We start from the raw sequence: 23,450 nt of genomic DNA on the forward strand, positions 1-23,450 counted from the left end.
AGGAGCTACGCTTTTCCCCCCACAAATATATCTCTTTTTTTAACTTTATCGAAGTATACTTAATCTACAAAAAGTTGAATATATTTAATTACATATCTTGATGAATGTGGACATACGCATATACTATGATACCTTCTTGACAAGCAAAGTTATAAATATATCCATCACCTCCAAGAGATTTTATGTATCTCCTTACTTTTCTTGTTTGTCTGTTATGCTTTGGTTTGTTTCTGTGGTAAGAACACTTAGCATGAGATCAATCTTCTTAACAAGTTCTTGAGTGTACAACATCACGCTATTAACTATAGGCTCTATGTTTTATAACAGATCTCTAGAACTTACCTTGTATAACTGTAACTTTGCCCACATTAACCAACTCCCCACTTCCCCTTCCTCCCATGCCTTGGCAACACCATTCTATTCTCTGCTTCTATGAATTTGACTATTTTTAAATACCTCATATAAGTGGAACCATGCAGTATTTGTTCTTCTGTGATGGACTTATTTCACTTAGCATGAGGTCTCCCAAGGCCATCCGTTTGTCATGAATGGCAGGATTTCCTTCTTTTTTAAGACTGAGTAATATTCCACTATTCAGCTGTACCATATTTTCTTATCCATTCATTTGTTGATCAACATTTGGGTTGTTTGCAAATCTTGGCTATTACAAATAAGGTTGCAATTGATGTGAGAGTGCACATAATCTCTTCAAGATGAATATATTTTATGTTAAATTCTACTCAAGGAAGTTGAAAGAACGTATATATAGAGAGATAGACTTAGAAACAAAGAATAATAAATTAATTCTACATAATAGCCATGACTATCCAGTGACACCATGATTATTCAGTACCCTACAAGACCTGAAGTTAATGATGGATAATACCAATCTGGAACTCTTTGTGCCTTTTCAAGTTAGACAAACTTGTGCTGAAGCTAGTTTTTAAAGAAAAAGAAACTAGTTACACGTGTCAAATCCCAACTGTCAAACAATACATTTATACTAAATTCAGAACTGTACTTTGGCAAACCATTTACAAAGACAGCTTATTGGAGGGACACTTAACATGTCAATTGCAGAATTAATCCGGCAGATGAAATATGAGGCCTCTGCCTAATTCTGTCTTATGAAGTTGCCTTGTTATAGATTTTTTTTTAAGCATTCTTGGGATTTTCAGACCTTGAATTGATTTCCATGTTGATACTTAATCTGATTAAGTTTAAACCATCTGTCTATAAACATTTGGTAATTTTTCTCTCTAGCTTTAGAAAAATCAGATATATGAGAAAAATGTAATAAACCAACTTGTCATGATTTCATTATATTGTGGTATTTTAGGATCATGTATTGCTTATGGGAATTTAACCCATTTTCACAATTTTATATATATCTATATAGAGACATATATATGTGATTTGACCCTTATATAACATATATATATATATTGTAGGACATATATATGATGTGTGCGTACACACACACACACACAAACATACCATATATAGTATTTTCTGACTCCATGTAATAAAATGAACCCAGTTTGCTATTCTGTTTTGTGGAAACAATATGAACTTTTATTGAAGCTTAGCTCATGAATACTTTAAAAATTTTCCATAAAATTTTTTCTTTAGGGACAATGCTTATATATTAGAATTCTAGAACCAATGAGGCCAAATTTAATTTTAAGTTACATTTATATTTCCTTTCCTCAAGTGTAAACATGATTTTATTTATTTTGTATAAAATACCATATAGATTGATGAGTATGGATATTAAAAGCTTTTAAATGCATTCTCATTATTCAAAAGAAGTAATTCTAAGATAGTGAGCATTTTCAAGTTTTTATTTTAAAATATGTGTCCATATTAAAATATGTGTTTTTAAATTTTCTTATAAGCTCGGTTTATTCAATGTTTATATGACTGAGGAAATGATGCCAAAAAGGGTTTAAAATTAGCCAATGATATATTTTTGAGTGTGTTTGTGGACATAGATGTGTATATAAATAATTATTTCTGTATCTAATTAGAAATATTTCAACTTAAGGCTGAACGTGGGATGAATTATTTTCTTTTCCTTTATAATCTGGCTCATGCTGAGGTCAGTTTAGTGGGTTATCAAATGCCTTCTGGGTGGATATTGCTAGCTCCTTGTTGGCCTAGAAAAAGTCATAGATTTAAAATTGTGTTTAAACTGGTAGGAGTCTTTGATAATGGATAGGTTTAGTGTTTCCTAGGAAGTATAGAAGGAAAAGGGATTATTCTTAAATACACTTTGAAAAGTAACAACCTGCAGGCTAAAAAGAGTCATAAAATGAAAAACATTGCCACTCAACGGAGTGAAAATTACTTCACTCTTCTCTAACAATGTTATTTGTATTTACCCTCATATTAGAAGGAAAAAATAACTACCACCTTCTGCACCAATAATGCATCTTAAGTAATTCCAGTTTTTAAATGGTATTAACACCCACACAGAATTCATACCTCTATTTGTGAACAAACATTTACAAGGATCATTACTCAGAAGCCATTTGAAATATGAAATGATAAGTAAAAATAACACCCTCAATTTGTATATTTCAGTAATTGTACATGACTTTTTTTTCATATTCACATTGCTGTGTTTCTTTGCCAACCTACAGTACCAAGCACTGAAAAAAGAAATTATTATTTCCAGTCTATTTGCATAGTTTACTGGTTTGACCTCGAAAGTTGTGCCTAGCTTAACTGATACTTAAAATCTCTTTCTCCAAAGAGAGAGAGAGAGAGAGAGAGAGAGAGAGAGAGAGAATGGAAAATTACTCATAAGAAAAGGAGAATATGACCAAGAGCTTTATTATCTGATTGGGATGTCTATAAATCTCTAACCTCAGCTTTGTGATCTCCTCTACTTAGCTATTATTTTATTTATCTCCTGACACTTTCCCCTGGGTTTACACTGGAGATTCCATATCTGTTATATTTCCCTGCAATCCGACCCTATATCCCTATCCCTCAACCGGAGCAAGTGGCCGGCCTTTCTTCCTGCTTTTCTGGACAGTGCTCAACAGTGAACTGTCTTCTCCATTGGCACACCACGTATGTCCATCCTTGTTTTTAATCTCCAGTCTCTCTGGAAGACTCATCCTCTTCCTGCCCGTTGCTAATCCCTGCACCTGTGTTCTCTTCTCTTGCTGTTCTTGTCTCATTTCCATTTCTTTCTGCTTATTTTGTACATACTCAGATCCACATAATTGTGAAAATAAAACCTTTCCTTCTGTCCTACTCCCTTTTCAATCTGTTATTTTTTTTTCCTAACTCCCTGTGCACTGGCTAGCTATTTGACAAATACATCTATCTCTTCTATCTGCTATCTGTACCTCTTCAAATGTCCACTTGTCTTTTAACGACTGAAATGTGGCTTCAGTCCCTCTCATTCTACTGAAGATCACCAAATGACTTGAAATCACCAAATGTAGCCACGATGTTCCTCAGGCCTCATTTTCTTACCCTTGCTTGGACATCAAACACTGAGGAAGACCAGCCACCCGTCTTCCAAAACGCGTCTACTCCTCCCATAGTACAGATTTATTTCTAGGAAGAAGCTGCCTGACTCTTGCATTTTACATTTAGCTGTGGCTGGTTCCTACCAATGGAATATAAGCAGAAGGACATAAATCACTTTCAGATCAAGGGCCTTTCCAAGGAACTTCTCTCCCCCTCTGTCTCAGCACAGCGAGGTCCTATGAAAGCTGGTGCCATGAGCTAGAAGGAGCCTTGTTCCCTGAATCACCCAGGAACCAGGGCCACCCATCTTGGACTGTAATGTGAGCAAGAAACAAGCTATTATGTTCAGCCACTGAAAGATCTGAGTTTATTTGTAACCAAGCACAGCCTATCATAACTGATGCAGAGGCTGAAGGCCAGTGTCTTCTCTGTCAAGCGCTTTCCTCCTGGGATTTTATGACATGCACTTCCGGGCTCTTCCCCTGCTCTCTGATATTCCTTCCGGATCCCCTCTGATTATGCCTCTTCTAATTCCCGCCCCACAAATGAGCGGGTTCTTGCGTCAAGGTTTTTTCTTTTTATCACTACACTCTCTTCCTCAGCGTTCTCTTTCGTGTCCCCCTGCCGACCCCTCTGACGACCACCTCTATGATCGTGACTCCAAAATCCATATTCATAGGCTCCAGTGTCACATTTTTGTAGCCCTACCTTATTGGTTATTAGTTTATTAGCTCCTTTGGTTGCTTGAACGAGATAGACAGATAGACAGATGGGGTTAAATAATAAACTTGGGAAATGTCAGAATCAGTGGTGGTGAATAAAGCTATCAAATCGCATTAAAGCAGCTTTATGCTTTCATTCAACAAATATCTGCTGTGCATTTGCTCTAAGCCAGATACTGTGTTTGCACTAGTCATATAAGGATGTGAGGTTTAGTGACTTTCCTAAAGAAGCTTAACCATTGGTAGGAAGGACTAAGAAGCACATTCAGAAAGTGCTGAAGACTGTGTTAGAAACATGAAGGGTAGTGAGAGTTGTCAGAAAGATTCCCATGGAAGCTCAGAAAGATACATCTAGGCCAATAATATGGGAATAAAGAAAATTCCAAAAGGGCCATGCTGAATTGAATATGTTGTATGATAAAAAATAAAAGCAATATATAGAATATTTGCAACATTCAGCAAGTCTAAGAGAAAACGCAAGTCAAATGTAATCTCAACAACCACAGATAATTACTATAAACATTTGATATATTTCCATTGTCTATGATTATACATATAGAGAGTATAAATAAACTTGAGATCATACTACATACACTGTATTATAACCTTTTTCACTTTGCAATATATCTTAAATATTACCAACACCACTGAATTCTTCAAAAATCTTCTTATTGATGGCTGTATAATATCCCACCATATGGGCTGTATTGGTCAGCCTTGATGGTTTTATGTCACAGAAACTAACTCTGGCCAATTGAAGGAGAGAGAAATTTACTAAGAGGACACTGAGCATCTCGTAAAATCACCAAGAAGCCTAGAGATACCGGCTCATGAAATGGCATGAACAATGGAAGAAATAGAACGAGTCTGGGGAGGACATTACTGCTTCTGCCTCTGGATGCTGCTGCTGCCAACCCAGAAACTTCCCTACTACTGCCCACTACTGCCCTAGAAACTGGATGTTGCTTATAGCACTACTTTACCTCTACCCAGAAAGCATTTTCTACTTTCCCTGTTTCTTTATGTAACTGTTTCTTAACTCAAATTCCAGAGGGAATGAATCTTACTGGCTGAGCCCAAGTCAAAGAGAAGCCGGGTAAATGAGTGTTCTGGGCTCAGTCATGTGCCTCCAAAATTCATATGTTGAAGTTCTGAACGCAGTTATCTCATAGTGTAACTGAATTTGAAGAAAGGGTCTTTAAAGAAGCAAACTAAAACAAGATTGTTACGGTGAGCCCTCATCCGATATGACCTATAAACAAAGGAAATTTGGGGTGCCTAAGTGGCTCAGTCGGTTGAGTCTCTGACTCTTGATTTTGGCTGAGGTCGTGATCTCAGGGTCGTGGGATCAAGCTTTGCATTGGGCTCCATGCTGAGCATGGAGACTGCTTAAGATTCTCTCTCTCTCTCTCTCTCTCTCTCTCTCTGCCCCTCTCCCCCGATCATGAAATAAAGGAAATTTGGACACAAATAGGTACAGATGAAAGACAATGTGAACACTCAGGGAGAAGACCATCTACAAGCTAAGGAAAGATACCTTAGAAGAAACCAACCCTATTCACACTTTGATGTCAGATTTCTAGCCTCCAGAATGCTGAGAACATAAATTGCTGTTGCTTAAGCCACACTGGGAGATTCTCCAAACATAGGATGGCAATTCAAATACTGGAAAACTGAAAGGAATATAATAACAACACTGCATGGATACGCCATATTATACTTTACTAATGTCTTGTTAACATATGTTTAGACTATTTTTCCATTTTTAATGAATTCCAAGGAGAAGATTTTGATACACAAATTGTCTGAAGAAAGTTATATCTACTTATAGTCTCATGACTTGTGTTTAAAAGTTGTCTGTTACCCAGATACCCTTATTAGCACAGAATATTATCATAGATGACACATACCTTATATGCACGTCTTTGATGTGCTGATATTGACCAATGGGGATATCTACCTGTCACTGATTATGAATAGCCCTTCTGTCCACTCACATACTGTGCACATTTTGGATTGTTCATCAGCTTTATACTGATATGAAAATGACATCTGTGTGTTAAACTTATTTTTTTTGTTTTTCATATTAATATAAAATAAAATGTCTTTTCATGTAAAAAGAAGTGTGCCCTTAGTTCTAGTTCTAGCCAAATGTATCAGGAGTTTCCTTTAGGGAAACTTTATAAAAGTTCCTGCACTTTTATATTTGACAAAGACTATACTTAAATAATCCACACTTTCCTTCACTTCTGAAATGCCACCTACAGTACATTCCTCCACGACAACTTTGGAAAGTAATGGAGGCACTAACTCACTTTTCCTGGAGTCACTGCCATAGGCAGAATGGATTTAGGTTTGAAAACAGAGAAGCCACTTGTCTCTACGTTAACCAGTGGCAGCTTCTGTCCCTGTAGGAGTTTCTCTTTCATCTCTTCCACATAAGAGTTAATTAAGATCGCACAAAACATCTGGTGTTAGTGAATACAAACAGATAATTTACTAACTAGAATTACTTTTTAAGAGTAGTTCTCTCTCCACACTGCAAAAGAGAATCACCATGGGCAGGTTTTAAAAATACCAAGGTCAAGGGCACCTGGGTGGCTCAGCTGGTTAAGTGTCCAACTTCAGCTTGGGCCATGATCTCATGGTCCATGAGTTTGAGCCCCATGTTGGGCTCTGTGCTGACAGCTCAGAGCCTGGAGCCTGCTTCGGATTCTGTCTCCCTCTCTCTCTCTGCCCCTCCCCCATTCACGCTCTGTCTCTCTCTGTCTCACAAAGAATGAATAAATGTCAAAAAAAAAAATTTTTTTTAAATACCAGTGTCAGAGCCCTACCTCCAAAGATAGGGATTTAATTGTTGGAGGTGGGGCTCAAGCATCATTTTTTTTTTAACCTTCTCAAGTAATTTTTATATTTGGTCAACATTGAGAATCATTGTTATAAAACAATTTGAGGGGAAAAAATAAAGAGTTAACTTTAGAAACAATGAAAAATTGTAATCATGTCTCTTCTAAATAAGTAGAGACATAGACTATGTTCATGGATAAAAATATCATTCTCAAATGATATTAATTCTCCCCAAACTGACATATAGACTCAATGTTATCCTAATCAAAAGCTGAGCAGAATTGCTAATAAAACTTGACAAGCACATCCTGAGAGTTTTATGGGAGAGAAAAGGATTCAAAATAGCCACAGTGCTCATTAGCCTGGGAAATTCCTCTCCTCCTTCAAATATCCACACTAATGATCAACTGTAATAATGAATATGGTATAGCAAATCATCACACTGAATATCTTAAACTTATAAATAAATGTTACATATCGATAATATCTCAATAAAGCTGGAGAAAATAAAATGATATAGTGTTGGGCAGGGGAAGACAATTGGCAAATAAAATAAAGAATACAGAAAGGAAACAATGCATAAATAAAACAATGATATATAAATAGAAGTGTCATGATAGATTGCTAGGGATAAAACCCTAAAATGTTATTATCTATATGAAAAAGTTGAAAAAAAGATTAATAAAACATATCCATATCATATAATAAACAAAAATTAATTCCAGATGATGAAAGACATAAAAATCAGGCAAATTTTAACAGTTTTAGAAGAAAATGCAGGTGACTATTTTATAAGGCTACATTAAGAAACCATTTCTTAAATAAGACTTTAAAAAGTGCTAAACTGAGGCACCTGGGTAGCTCAGTAGGTTGGGCATCTGACTTCCGCTCAGGTCATGACCTCCAGGTTCACGAGTTGGAGCCTCACCTCAGGCTCTGTGCTGACAGGTCAGAGCCTGGAGCCTGCTTCGGATTCTGTGTCTCCCTCTCTCTCTCTGCCCTTCCCCTGCTCATGCTCTCTCTCTCTCTCTCTCTCTCTCTCAGAAATAAACATTAATAAATTTTTTAAATAAATAAAATAAATAAAAAGTGCTAATCATAAAAGCAAAGTTAATAAGTTGATCATTTTCTTTTTTTTTTTTTTTAATTTTTTTTTTCAACGTTTATTTTTATTTTTGGGACAGAGAGAGACAGAGCATGAACGGGGGAGGGGCAGAGAGAGAGGGAGACACAGAATCGGAAACAGGCTCCAGGCTCTGAGCCATCAGCCCAGAGCCCGACGCGGGGCTCGAACTCCCGGACCGCGAGATCGTGACCTGGCTGAAGTCGGACGCTTAACCGACTGCGCCACCCAGGCGCCCCAAGTTGATCATTTTCTAAAGTAGACAGCATACTTAAAAAATTGACAAAAAGCATGAACAAGTATTTCCAGAAAGGGGAATTCATATAGTGAGAAATGTGAAAAGATGTTTAATCTTATTAGTAATCTGGAAAATGTGTACCAAGATTAAAATCAGAAGTCATGTTTGGTTAGCAAATATCAAGATATCTAAAGATTCCAAGTTTTCGATGTCTTATACTTGCTGATGGAAGTGTAAATTTGTTAACCCCTTGGATGTCAGTATAGCATGATATATATATTTTTCTTATCTTATGACTGCAATTTTATTCCTTGATATAGACCAAAGAGAAATCTTTCTACATGTGCTTTGGGAAACATATACAAGATTATTTATTTAAAAAGGGCTTATAGTATAAGAATCCTGGAAACGCTTCAAAATTGCCTGTTAATGGTAAAATATACAAAGAAATTGTGACATAGTCACACAACAGAGTGACATATTCACAGAACAGTGTACCTTAAAAAGTAGTTACTTGGTACAACGTGCATAAATTGGAGTGATTACATTGGCTAAAAAGCACAAGTCCCATGAGGCTACAGAAAGCATGATCTTTTTAATAAAGCTCAAAACAGACAACATAAACAATATGCTGTTAGGCACACGAATTTAGATCATCAGACTACATATAAAAAAGAAGGGAATGACCGAACACAACTGTGAGGATCGTAGTTACTTCCCCTGAGGAAGTAGGGAGACAATATTTGGGTTGATATAAGATATTGGTTATCTTTTCGTTTGGGGAGGGGGGGTTAGGGTGCCCATTGCTAGCGAAACAAATTACATAAACCAATAAGAAAGCTATGCAATGATGATTAATTATGCACCAACGATTATGATTAACCCAATACTGTGGACCTACCTAAATTAAGAAAAACATTTGCCAATGTACTGAATTGGATTAATTAAGATGTTAATGACAACTGAGAGGATATTAAAACCTTTGGCAGTTTTATTTGTCTACTTGCTGAGATTAAGAATGGCAGTCTGTGGATGCAAGTGTATTTGTTGAAAGGAGAATGTATTTACATATTGCTTGAAGCATCATTTAAGATGGTTTTGGTTGAAAGTAACAGAATATGCAAGTACGATGTCTTGACAAACATGAGGGATGTGGAACTTTTGTGGCAATTTTAAGACTCAGGCTCTGTTTAGCAGGATTTTTCCTCCATGTCTCTGCAATTCTTTCAGCATTATCTTTCTCCTTTTGTTTAGCTAGCGGCATGTAAGGAAAAAATGTTTGTTGCCACAATGTCCCTTCCGTGACACTTCTTTTGAACCTTTACTCAGTTTTCCTGAATCTGCCCCCCACCCACTCATTTCAACGTTTACAATCAAGCCATAAGCCTCATGGTGGCATCCTCCCCCCACCATGATCGTTCACCCCTTCCGGTTAACCTAGTTGCATTCAAATGAACCAACAAGTGTGTTTTCCACATGCCCAAAACCATACCACCCTTAACTCCCAGGAAAGACTGCAGTCCATAGGTTTTTTTGGTTCTCTCTGCCTGCATTCTGCAGGAGAAACCCCAGTTCAAGGTTTTAGGAACCCTCTGTTTGGCTCTCTGAGTGTCCTGTGCCTCCTTTTTCTAGAACCTATGAGTATAAATCAATCTCTTTCACTTCCATATTCCTTCCCACACTGATGTTCCATGTCCATGCCAGATCGATCATAAAATAATTAAATGACCTAATTACTCCTTACAAAATGGCTGGTTTTATGTTCAGATATGCTTTTTTCAGTTTCAAGGCTGGCCTCCACCCCCAAAGCCACCCAAAAGAAAGAGTCCCCAAGCCATAAACTAAAGTCCCCAGCGGAAAATGCCCTACGCGAACTCTGCTGTATATGACCATGCTTGTGCAAATCCCTATGGTCGATGGAAGGGAATCATTCCGATTTGCTTAGATTAATCCTTTGAGTCAAGGGTTGGATGAAAGATAGCATGCCCATGCACTATAAACAGCTGGGGATATATTAAGAAGGAGGGAAGGAGAAATATATGCCAGGAGAGAAACCAAAGTATCTGTTGCACTTCATTAGAAATCCCTTGGAAATGAACTATTTTTAAATGTGCCAAATAAAGGGGTGCCTGGTTGGCTCAGTCGGTAGAGTATGTGACTCTTGATCTCAAGGTTTTAAGTTCAAGCTTTACATTGGGTGTAGAGATTGCTCAAAAAAAAAAGGAGATGTATATACGTAGTATATGTATATGTATACATATAAAAGTATACGTATATATATGTCCATACATATGTCCATACATATATATACATACATAAAAGCAAGTAAAAACATTTATAACACGGGGCGCCTGGGTGGCGCAGTCAGTTAAGCGTCCGACTTCAGCCAGGTCACAATCTCGCGGTCTGTGAGTTCGAGCCCCGCGTCAGGCTCTGGGCTGATGGCTCGGAGCCTGGAGCCTGTTTCCGATTCTGTGTCTCCCTCTCTCTCTGCCCCTCCCCCGTTCATGCTCTGTCTCTCTCTGTCCCAAAAATAAATAAACGTTGAAAAAAAAAATTAAAAAAAAAAAAAAACATTTATAACACGAATTCCTCCTATGTGGTATCATACTCTTCATTCTTTAGGGATCCTTTCCTTAGCAATTTCTTGTAATCCTGACTATTGGCCCTCTCTTTTTTATTTAATATTCTGAGGCAATGAACTTGAGTATCAGAACCAGCATTTCAAGCCAGCAAAGTAATAATTATGCAATTTACTTTCACTAGCCAAATGTGATGGAATTCAAAGAGCCTCTCTTACTTAAGATGCTTTAATAACACTAATTTTTTAAACCATAAAACTAAGTACACGGTGTTTAAAGAGACAATTCATTAGCCTTACAGATGAGTTAGTAATAAAAAGCTGCTCTGCAAATGGGAAAGGAAACAAATCTAATATACTTACATTCCAGATTTCAGTGGAATTTTTCCCATCACAAATTATTTCCCGTTACTCGATCCTCACAAATTAATGTTTTCTAACCGCTTTATACTTGGACAAATTATTTCTTTGTACTTAAATAACCACACTTACAAATGCCATCTTCAAGAAGCAAGACGGTCTACCATCAGGTAATTAATGCAGCAATCTGCGGGTACCATTTTGTCGTAAGTGGTCGTTGTTCAGGGTTAACTCATGTTGCTTTGACATCATAAAATGATAGTGTACCACTTTTCAAAGTGTATTTTTATGAAAATACACAGGCGATGGTAGTAGAAATGAAACGTCAGCAGACTCGAAAAGCTCTGTGCAAACATTTCAGTGCTATTATTCTGCATTATCACACCATATTTCATAGTCAGTATGGGAGGCAGAATAATACCCCCCAAAGATGCCTATGACTTAATCTCTGGAACCTATGAACGTGTTACCTTACATGGCAAAAGGGATTTTAGGTATAATTTAAGGACCTTGAGATGAGAAGATTATCTGGATTATCAAGAAGGGCCCAATGTAATCTCATGGATCCTTAAAAACAGAGAATCTTGGGGCACCTGGGTGGCTCAGTTGGTTAACCGTCCGATGTCAGCTCAGGTCATGATCTCGCGGTTCGTGAGTTCGAGCCCCGTATCGGGCTCTGTGCTGACAGCTCAAAGCCTGGAGCCTGCTTTGGATTCTGTGTCTCCCTCTTGCTCTGCTCCTCCCCCACTCATGCTCTGTCTCTCTCTCTCTCTCAAAAATAAACATCTAAAAAATTAAAAAAAAAAAAAAAAAAAAAAAAAAACAAAACCTAACAGAGAATCTTGCCTGATTGGGATCAGAAGGTGGGATCTCTCCAGAAGAAAGATGAAAGGGATAAACCTTGCTGGCCTCGAAGGTGGAGGAAGGGGTCCTTCAGACAAGGAATGTGGGCAGCTTCTAGAAGTTGGCAAAGGAAAGGAAACCGATTTTTCTCTGGAGCTTCCAGAAGGAACGCAGCACTGCCAACAGCTTGATTTTACCCAGGGAGACCCATGCCAGACTTCTGACCCCCAAAACTGTAAGATGATAAATATGTGTCCTTTTAAGCCACTCATTTTGTGGTGATCTGTTTCTGTGGCCATGCAAAATGAATACAGCCAACCAATACCACAGTATCTGAAGTATATTCAAACTTTTTATAAAAAGTTTATTTATTTATTTGAGGAAGAGAGAAAGAGCACATGAACAGGGAAGGCGCAGAGAGAGAGGGAGAACAAGAGATTCCCAAGCAGGCTCCACGCTGTCAGTGCAGAGTCTGATGTGGGGCTCGAACTCACAAACCGTGAGATCATGACCAGAGCGGAAACCAAGAGTCAGACGCTTAACCGACTGAGCCTCCCATATGCCCCTATCCAAACTTTTAAAATGCATTAAAATTACTTCCCATTAAAGTGAAGCTTTACACACTTATCGCGACATATGTTTTGTACTCCTTCTCTCCATTCCTGGTTCTTTAGTTAGAGAAGAGATGGGATCCCCTTTTATGAGATTTACTCTTTTGGAGTATTCTTTATTTCTCAATATAATGAAATTAATCATAATTAAGTTTGAAACGTTCTTCCTATAGGTCCTCCTGAGGTTGTCTATAGCATGTGATTCATTTTTACCACGATCCATTTTGGAGTACACCCCCCCCCGAGGTAAAAGAGACTTCTAAGAAGTCCAAGAAGCAGTCCTGGCCCGTACCCTTTACTGATTTTCCATAGGATGGAAAGAACAGCCCTCACATCACAGCTACATTAGCCTGTGGACGCTGCTCCAACCAGATGATGTAAAGGGACCTTCCGCACGGAGATTGCTGTTGTCACGCGGTACTGCCTGAGTTGAGGCTGATGTTGACCACGACAGCCGATGTGTGTGCCCTGCTGTCGCCAGCCCTTGCGGAAGGCTGCACTCCATCACCTCGGCTCCTACTTCATTTCTGCATTGCCCACCTCGCCCGCAAGCTTTCCCCACAGGGATGTCTGTGCCCAGCCTTGCCCTAGTCACACCCTGTTTGCTGTTTCCAAACTGCTGAGATTTCCTTCTAGGGCGCAGGTGTTTTGCACACATCCGTAGCCTAATGTAGCGTCAGGATGTGCATAGCTGTTTTCAGGAGCCCGTTTACTGTGGGGTAACGTGCAATTCTAGCACCTTCCAGACGGAAGGCAGCTTTTGCATAGTTCTATTCTGTCAGAACCGGGGCTTCTTTCTCACACAGAATGACACAGTGGTTGACATACAAACGTATGCCTATTTAGGTTCATATCCTACCGGACAGCAACCGGAAGCCAAACACACAGAGACCACAAGCAAGTCCTTATAGGTCTTGCTCTGGAGAGAGAGGAAATGCAGACCGAGGCTACTGTGGCAGCCTGACAATCGCTTTTCTCAGGATAGAAGCAATAGCCCTGCTGAAGTATGATTCCGTTCGGAAACAACTGCAAATTCTCCGCGGTCAAAAATAACCTTGCTAGATTTTTCTGCTTACATAAATAATACGGCATCCTTGCAAATCACTAGCGCGACATATAAAGTTAGAAGATAACCTGTTTTGTTTTTGTTCTTGTTTTTAAATCACAGAATCTCATCCCTGAGATCAGCACAGCTTGCTGATTGCATACTGTCTGATGCCCAGGCACGTGCAATTTCACACAAGAGAGTCAATGAGATGTCAGGATCACTGTTTTTGTTATGGAGGCCTTTTAATTTGTAAACTCGGTTTTTTGTTATTGTTTTGGGTTCCTACTTCCTCTCCCCTTCTGATTATTACCTGTCTCCATTAAGAGGTAGTCCTATACACGTATGTCTGTATGTTTGCATATCTACATGTGTGGACGTGTGTGCCTATGTGTGTGTTTCTTCTTTTTTTTTTTCCTGCTAAAAGTGGGGATTTAGAAAAGGTAGGGCATGTACTTTAGAGACTACTTCCATAAGTTTTCAAAATGCAAAGTTCAGCCAGATATCTAGTATTGTGGGAGGGGAGTTTTCCTGCCTAGAGAAAGGTGATTTGGACAAGAGTTAGTGGCTTTCAACGAGTGAGGAAACAGGTGTCCTCAGGCCTGAAAATGTCATGGTATCCCAAGTCCCAGCAGGACTGCATGACAAGGAAGCTAAGGCCAATGAGCACTTCCTCATGACAGGGACAGCCGGTGGACTAGGACGGCTCTTGGCTTGTATTTTACACTGTCACCCACATTGAGTTGTGCTGCGACCCCCCCTTTACCACCTGCAATCCTCAGTGAAAATTCAGCACACTGTGAGTGGCCATGTGACGTCAGGGGAAAGAAGGACTAAGATCCTACATAATAGGGAAAGTTGGAGAAACAAGCGAGGGAGGACCAAGGCGGGACCGCATCCAAAACTGCCACGGAGGCAGGAAATCTGAGCAAATGGTGACTAACAGAAACAGCCTCAGAGAATCCTTAGCCGTTTTGGAAAAGGAGAGGCACTGATGAATAGGAGACGAGTATGGAATTTGAAAACTAAGCGAAAAAGGCCCCGTCTCCAAGCACAGTCACATGGGGGTTCCAGCTTCAACGTATCAATTTTGGAGGGAAGACATTCGGTCTGTAACACTAGAGCTCAAGTTTCACTTTTATGCCCTATCCTGTAATATTTGGGCTATGCTGTATACCAGCATATTGTTCAAAGAGATACAAAGCGGGGTTCTAATGATCTTACTTACAGAGTGGACGTTGCATTCCTGTTTCTCGATGGGAAATAGGCAATTCCATAGTGACGCAGAAATCAAGGGGATAAATAACATAATTCCAGTTTGGGCCATAAAGTATTGGAATAAATAGGTGTGTGGGTGATACATGAAAGGCCGTATGCGAGTTCTTAGGCAAAATCATAATTACTATTAAAAGCCTCACCTCTGGGGGCACTTGGGTAGCCCAGTCGGTTGAGTGCCCAACTCTTGACTTCAGCTCAGGTCACGATCTCACCGTTCGTGAGCTCAAGCCCCACATGGGGCTCTATATATTATGGTGTGGAGCCAGCTTGGGATTCTCTCTCCGACCCTCCCTCCCCCACATGCTCGTGCTCTCTCAAAATAAATAAATACACTTACAAGAAAACAAAACAACAAAACAAAACAAATGTCACCTCTATATCCCAAACCAAGCATTTCAATATTAAAACTGTGCCTGAAAAATGGTTTAAAAGATTGAGCCTATGTTAATCTACTGGTGTAGCAAAGAAACCAACCATCCACAAACACTACACCGGGGAGTTTTCACTTTTAGTTCTGCTGACATTAATAGAAGTCTCCTCCTCCTGCTTTTTTTTTTTAAATGAATGAGGGCCCCTCCAGCTCCAAGGCAGCTTTGAAGTTACATTTCCTCTTAGAAGTACAGACTTCATCCAGAGATTTCTCCCTAAATCCTCTTAGACGATATGGTGCTCAGAGCTTTTGTTCTACATAGTCATTCCCTGAAGGGATGAGGGAACTCAGGCCCCAGCAACTTGGCTGGGTGGTTAAAGCCTCTCCTGGTGCAATTAGACACCACCAAGGGTGGCAGGAAAATGAGGAGAAAAGAGTCCCCCTCCTCTGAGAAGGAGTCATTTTTACCAGCCGTATCCTCCTTTGAAAGCGTCACAACAACATACACTAGTGTGTGTTATGTATACAGCTTTATTTTTCCCCTTTGAGTAGCACTGACCACCTCAAAGGACTCTTCTAGAATAATAAACATCGCAAATTGTTCTCATCGTCTCTGAGCTTCTTTAAATATTGAGTGCGCCTTTTATTTCACTATTTAAAATAAGAATTGATTTGGTATTTCAAAGCCTTATGAGCACTTTCTACAAAGGTCTTGCCTGTTATATTTTTGTTTTATGAACTTTTAAGATCTCTAGACAATTCCAGAGTCTTCGAGTTACGTTCTTCAGCGTGACTTTGGCTGTTGCCAAAAGAAAGACTAAATCATTATATATCGGCCTGAGAGGGTCGTATCTTACAGACAGGCAGTTTCAAGGAGTATTTCTAATCTGATACAAAATAGTGGCATCGATTCTTGTATAATTTGTTCTCCGAGGGTAAAGCAAAACTCTATGTGCCCTTTCGATACCCTTAAAGAAATAAATAGAATACTTTATAATCCTAATTGGGAATGCCAAGGATTTGATGACGTATCTAACTCCAGGTGCTGTTTTCTCCTGTTAATAATGTGTGGTCCTACCACCACTAGGGTAGAGAAGTGACCGAACTTAAAGATATCCTGAGACCATAAGATGTAGAATGGAAATGAGCCAGAGCCCGGGACCCCGCTGTCTGCCAGAAACTCCATGGCTGCTTTTTGGAGAACCAGCCTTTGCCCTGTGAAGTGGAGAATCATTCTCCAGAATGAGTTCTGCTTTGACTGAACCTCCTTTTGAGCATTTCAGCAATTATCGCACCTCATATAATAAGTTTTTGGCTTAAAGTTATTCCAGGTCACCTTGGGTCTGCTGCATACTTGGAAAGACAAGTCATACCAAAAGAATCTTTAGATCACCACGAAGGTTTTTTGAGGTAGGGTACGTCATCCCTGGGGATGGACCAAATGTTTATTGGGCACTCCTGAAAGCTGCTTTTCCTCCATTTATGATACATGAGAGGTCCAAATGGGTTCTGCTGTGCTTGACCATCATGTAGCCTAAAAGATGGTATTGAAAAGTAGGTAAATAACGAAGGGACAGATCACAGGGGATTTTTAGAACAATGAAAGTATCTGTATTATGCCCACACTAGTGGATCTATATTGTAGGAGAGGAGATTCATTTTCCTCTGTACTCCTGCTTTCTACCTGAGGCCCTGCAAATTAGACTGACAAAAGACAAATTAAAAGGGGAAACAACAAACAGAAGTTTATTAACGCATACATCGTGCATACACATAGGACAACTCAGTCTTGAATAACTAACTCAAAGTTAGAACTTGGGGAGAAGAGGCAAAGAAAGTTTTTAAGGCTTCAAAGGACAGCAAACTGTGGGAAGGTGAATATGTGAGGAAACTAACGGAGATAAAGGCTGGTTAGTAAGATTCCTTCCATAGATTAGTGGGGTGTCCAATAAGCGTCTAGAATTATCTTCTGTAATTGAGATCAGGCTGCACTTCCTGGTTCCTGTGGTTCCATCTGCTCTGTCTGTGATCCCAACACAGACCTCCCCAAACCTCTGAAATTTCCTAGGTGATAGAACTGTCTTTTGATAGTGATAATGAGGCCTGTTTTGAGTACACTGGAGTTCATTCTAATGCGATCACTTAGGGTAGGACCCCCTAGATAGCTTCAAAAATGGGACTGGAAACCAGAAAGAGCCAATTATAACAGGGTTGGAACTTTTAACAGCTCCCCTCCCAAGTCTCTGGGGAAAGGAGTGGGGCTAGACACTGAGTTATACAAACTCTTGAACAATGAGACTGAGAGAGCTTTCAGGTCGGTGAGCACATCAAAATGCCAGGACGGGGGCGCACTCAGAGGGCCTAGACACCCTGTGCCACACCACACCCCCCTCTCTTGCCCTATGCACCTTTTCCATTTGGCTCTTCCAGAGCTGCACCTTTGTCACAAGCCAGTAAATGTCAATTAAGGGTTTTCCTGAGTTCTGCGTGCTATATTGGCAAACTATCAAATATGAGGAGGAAATAGTGGGAGCATGTGACTCACCGCAAGTCAGTCAGTGATACAAGCGGCCCTGATCTCGTGACTGGCATCTGCAGTGTAGGCAGCCTTGTGGAACTGAGCCCTTTCATGAGTGGGACTGAGGCGAACTCCAAGCATATAGTGTCAGGATAGCACTGAGCTGTAGGACACCCATTTGGTGTCAGAAGATTTGAGATTCTCACAGCAGGCTCGATAAAGTCAAATTTCACATATGCATTAAATGCAACGTTGATCTCACTCTATATTTAGTTTTACAGCGTCAAAGATGTACAGATGAGAAAGGCTTCTCCTGTCCTATGAACTCCCCTAAATCAAGATGAAGAGTAAACTACAAACCAAGGTGGTCACACCCGTGTGTGTAAGAGGCAATCAGACAAGTATTCTGTCTTTACTGAATCCAGCCTAGCTTTTCTCAAGCCATTCTCTTTCAAAGACTATAGATAGATTGCCCAGTTGTCTTACTGGTAACTAAAAGGACACTCAGGCCATGGTCTCAACATCTCTCAAGGTTTGTTTTGTTTTCTTTTCTTTTCTTTTGCAGTGGTCGGCTCCTAAGAATAGCTTATATGCAAAGCAGTCTTCCTTCATAAGCACTTTTGTGTCCATTATTTCGTGTGATCTCACTTAATTACTACCAGTCTGGCTCCTGCATTTTGAATGTCATCAGTCAAATGCAGACCTCTAGGTGGAACTCAAAAAGGAATTCATTTCTCTTTCCAGTGTTACATTGTCTGGGTAGCACAGATATTCACATGAACCAGATGGGTGGTCCCATTCATTCCTCCGATCTTCTGCTGTACCCTTGCAAAATTGTAATTTCAGAGGCATACTGCACAGCTTCAGAACAGCGCCACAGAACATATTTCAAGCTCTATTTATTCCTAGATTTTTTTTGCCCAAAGCGGAATGCAAATTTTCCTTAGTACTTCCTCTATTTATGACTCAAAAATATATTCAGAAAGATCTCTGCAGATGACCAATGATGAAAGCCATTATTACCATAGATGGTTGAGGTAAAGAAGAAAGGAAATGTTCTTGATGATTCTAAAAACTTCAAAAGGGAGGAAAGAAAGGGACAGTCATTTTTAGACTATTGGAGAATAAAATAGCATGCTTCTAGGACTAATTCAGCAAAAATGAAATTTAAATAAAACGAGACCTTAAAAACCTTCACATACAAAGGAAATCATTGCTAAATGTCTCTCCCTCATACTGAGAACCACTAATAATAGAGGTTTCCTGAGATGAGGAAAACATTAGTGAGAGGTATCATCAAGCTGTAGAATCTATTCCATCAGATAAACAAAGCAAAGTGCTATAAACTGGGTCTGGGATCTCAGAAATTCTTACTCATCTTCAAGTGAGCAAACAAAAACCCCGCCAGCCTCAGGGGTCTCGCTACCAAATCCTTTGTGTCTTGGGGCTCCCACAAATTTATTTATCTTACAACAAATCAGGCAAAGTAGCAAACAAGCTACATACACAGCAGAACCTCGGATTGCGAGGAGCTTTTTCTGCAAGCATTCCGCAAGACGAGCACACATTTATGATAAATTTTAACTTGATAAACAAGCGATGTCTTGAAATACGAGTAGTACATGGCCCCGAATGTCACATGATCCCAACTGAGCCAAGGGTTCTTGAAGTTTGCTTCGATATACAAATGCTTTGGATTATCAGCATGTTTCATTCAGCTTGTAACAAATTACGTTCACAAACCGAGGTTTTACTGACGTATCAGTGGAAATTTGCCCAAATCATTCAGAATGTATGTACTAGGAAAAAAAACAAAAAACCAACACTTAAATTTTGTGAATCAAATTAATTAATATTCCTCTGCATTGAAACAAATTCTCCAGCTCAACAGCCATGAAAAGGCTGTGGAAGCTTAAAGAAAAGAAGCCGCTTTGGGCCTCAGAGATCTGCATAGACTTCTCTTCTGAATGACGGTGGAAAAGTCCTGTTCTTGGAGTCCTTCAGGGTTCAAATCCCAGCTCTGTCACTCGTAGTCTAAAATACCTGATAACTGAATTCCATGTAGGAAATGAAATGAGATAACACTAGTTTATAAAGTACTAATCAATTGAACAGTATTAACACCAAGGGAAGGGAAAAGAATAGGGGTTCATCCAGCCATGTACAGAAACTGGCCACCTGTCGAAGACAGTTTGGGCTGCTAAAAGAGAACGCCATAGGCAAAGCAGCTTCTAAACAACGGAAATTTATTTCTCACTGTTCTGGAGGCTTGGAAGACCAAGGTCAAGGTGCCACAGTCCCCGTGCCTGGCGAGAGCCTACTTCTTGGTTTATAAGCAGCTATCTCCTGGAGCCCTCCTCACTGATAAAAGGGGATGAGATAACCGTCTCAGGTCTCCGTTACAAGGGCACTAATCCCATTCATGAGAGCTCCACCCACCTGACCTCATCACCTCCCCAAAGCCCCTTCTCCTACAACCATCGTATCGAGACTGAGAATTTCAACATATGAATGTGGGGGGACCCAAACACTCAGTTCGTATGATGTTGAACATCCATTCATTCACACATGCACCAAACATCTACCAAGTGCCTACTATATGTCAGGTACGGTGCTAGGGAGCAGGATGTACAAAAATAAACACAGCAGAATCCTTGTCTGCAAGGCGCTCACTCTCTAATGGAGCATTAATGTCATAAGGCAAGTTTTTTCAGAATTTCTTCTATGGGGTGTTAAGGGGTACTCTGCTTAAACGTTTGGAAAATATTACATTACAAATCGTAGCTGGTTTATGTGCCAGGCTCTATTCTATGTTTTGTATGTATTAATTGTTTTAATCTTCAGGCCATTTAAGGAATGAATGTAGCTGTTATTATTATCCTCATTTTATAAACAAGCAGACAGGGGCACCTGGGTGGCCCAGTCAGTTGGGTGTCTGACTTCGGCTCAGGTCATGATCTCACAGCTTGTGAGTTCAAGCCCTGCCTCGGGCTCTGTGCTGACAGCTCAGAGCCTAGAGCCTGTTTTGGATTCTGTGTCTCCTTCTCGCTGCCCCTCCCCCGTTCACGCTCTGTCCCTCTCTGTCTCTCAAGAATAAGTAATAATAAAAAAAAAATTAAAAAAAATATATATATATACACAAACAAGGACCAATGATTTGAAGGAAGTATCTGGAGAAAATAAATGGAACAAATGAAAAATGAAGAATGAAATGTTATTTCTAATTCTACTTCACTGTATTTAAGAGCCACGCTGAACCCATAGCTTATTTCATTCATTTTGAGAAAGTTTAAATCTCAAGATACTCCCTAAACCATCCAGGCTCTGTGCCCAAGTAAGATACTGTCACTTCTAACAGGTTTGGGACCAGAGATGGTAAACAGGACCCTGCGAAACAGAAGCTCCAGGCAGGATTGTCACCATCACAGAGATCTGGGACATTATTGAGCCATAACTTAGAGGAGGCAAAGAAATCTGACAAGGCTTTTTCCTAACAAGATCAAAGAGATTATGACAGATTGTGAAAATACAGCCTTATTTTCCAAGTTGTTAATTTGTCTTCTCGCTGCTTCCCAGACAAGCAGCTTATGAAGGGCCCTTTCATAGAGGAAGTTTAACAAGTGGTTGACGACGTCCCCTCGGCTGAATGGTTTAACCTCAAGGAGCAAAGAAGGCTTTATGGATTTGCAAGTGACATGGTGCAAAGGGGAAAAGGAAGGTTTTGTATTTATTTGGAACCTGAGTTTTTAGCACCACAGTCATAGCTATGGGCTTCTTACGTGTAAGATAGAATAGAACACGGGGAATTAGGTGCCACATACACTCAGCATGCAGCCCAGTGAATAATGCCTCGATCTGAGCATCCTTTATCCTCCCAAATATAATGTCCTTAGAAATATTCAATGACAAAATGGTCAGATTGTTTATTACCTGGAACAGACTTAAGCAGCTCCTTTTGTGCCTTATACATTCTTACTACGCCTCTTAATAATTCTACATTTCACAATAGTGCACTGTATTAACATAGTCTTTTTTCTGTACATCAGTTTAACAGAGGGCAAGTTTGAGAAGTTTTGTTTTGTTTTGTTTTCCAGAAAATATTCTAAATGCATTAGCTAGCTCCAACCAAGAATCATAGAACCACAATAGTAATTAATATTCATAGGTTCTGGTACTGTTTACAAAATAGAGATGTGAGGAGGTTAATAACGTTGATGGCAAGCAGATGAGAGGCCTCCTGCCCGATGAGTCTATTCTCTCAAAGGAATATGAGGCAAGGTCATTAACAGGTAGAACAGGGACAGATGAGGTGCCCATCTGAGAAATGCGACCAGAAGTGTAAAGTAAAAGAAAAAAAACAAATCAGCAAGGGTGTTTGTGTGTTTTTCTGCGAACATTCGGCTCAGATAACAAGCATAAAGTAAGCAGGAATTTTTTAACCAGAGGAGGGGCTTTTCCACATGCATATGCAGGAGGAAGGTAAGTGGGAGAAAGTTAGGTATTTGCAGGGGAGTGGTGTTGTGTAGACAATAGAATCTGGTTTGGTTAAAAAGACAGAGACATGGGATCAGATGGCTAGAGTGAGGCATTGGTGGGTTTCATGGACAGGGGGTCTTATAAGGTCAAGGGTATGACCATGAGAGTCCATGGCTTAAGTTGATGGAGCACTGAACCTTTGACCTTTCACATAAATTACCTCCACTTCTCACGAGGCCAAAGGAAAATGATTAGTCCCATACTACAGATGAAGAAGATGAAACTCAGAGAATTTCAATGTCGTGTGCAAGATCACAGGGTAAACAACCGCAGAAGCCAGGACTGGAACCCCCGTCTCCCAGCTGCAGAGTCTGAACTCTTAACCCAATGGCAACGATTTTTTTTCTAAGAAGGTATTTCATGGCATCCCTACTATCCATTTGACTGTTCTCAAAAAGAATGCCTTCCTCGAGAGGAGTCAAACAAGCAAAAGAATAACGGATGAATAAAAGTTTGGGTGGCAGGGCAACACAAGACCAAAATTGTATCTCTTTGTACATATGGGGAAAGAAAATTTAGAGACCCCAAGACTTAAAAAATATTTTCAGTGAACCATCAGAGGGAGTCTGGGGTTCAAGGGTATAGTCTCCTACAAATTAGCAGTAAAGCAGAACAAAGCGAGGGTACGGATGCTTATTAATAGAGCACAGCTCTTGCCACATGGAACTCTCAGTTTAGGGGCCTGAGTTTCAAACGGCTTCTGTTCCTTAAGGTTATCAGGCATCCTTGAGAATGCACAAGGGGGGGGGGCCTGGGTGGCTCAGTCGTCGTGGCTCTTGACTCAAGACTGAGATCTTGATCTCAGGGTCGTGAGTTTCAAGCACAGCATTTGGTTCCATGTAGGGCTTGGAGCCTACTTTAAAAAAAAAGAAAAAAAAAAAAAAAACGC

Source organism: Lynx canadensis, chromosome C1, assembly GCF_007474595.2.
Source record: "Lynx canadensis isolate LIC74 chromosome C1, mLynCan4.pri.v2, whole genome shotgun sequence".
Classification (NCBI taxonomy): domain Eukaryota; kingdom Metazoa; phylum Chordata; class Mammalia; order Carnivora; family Felidae; genus Lynx; species Lynx canadensis.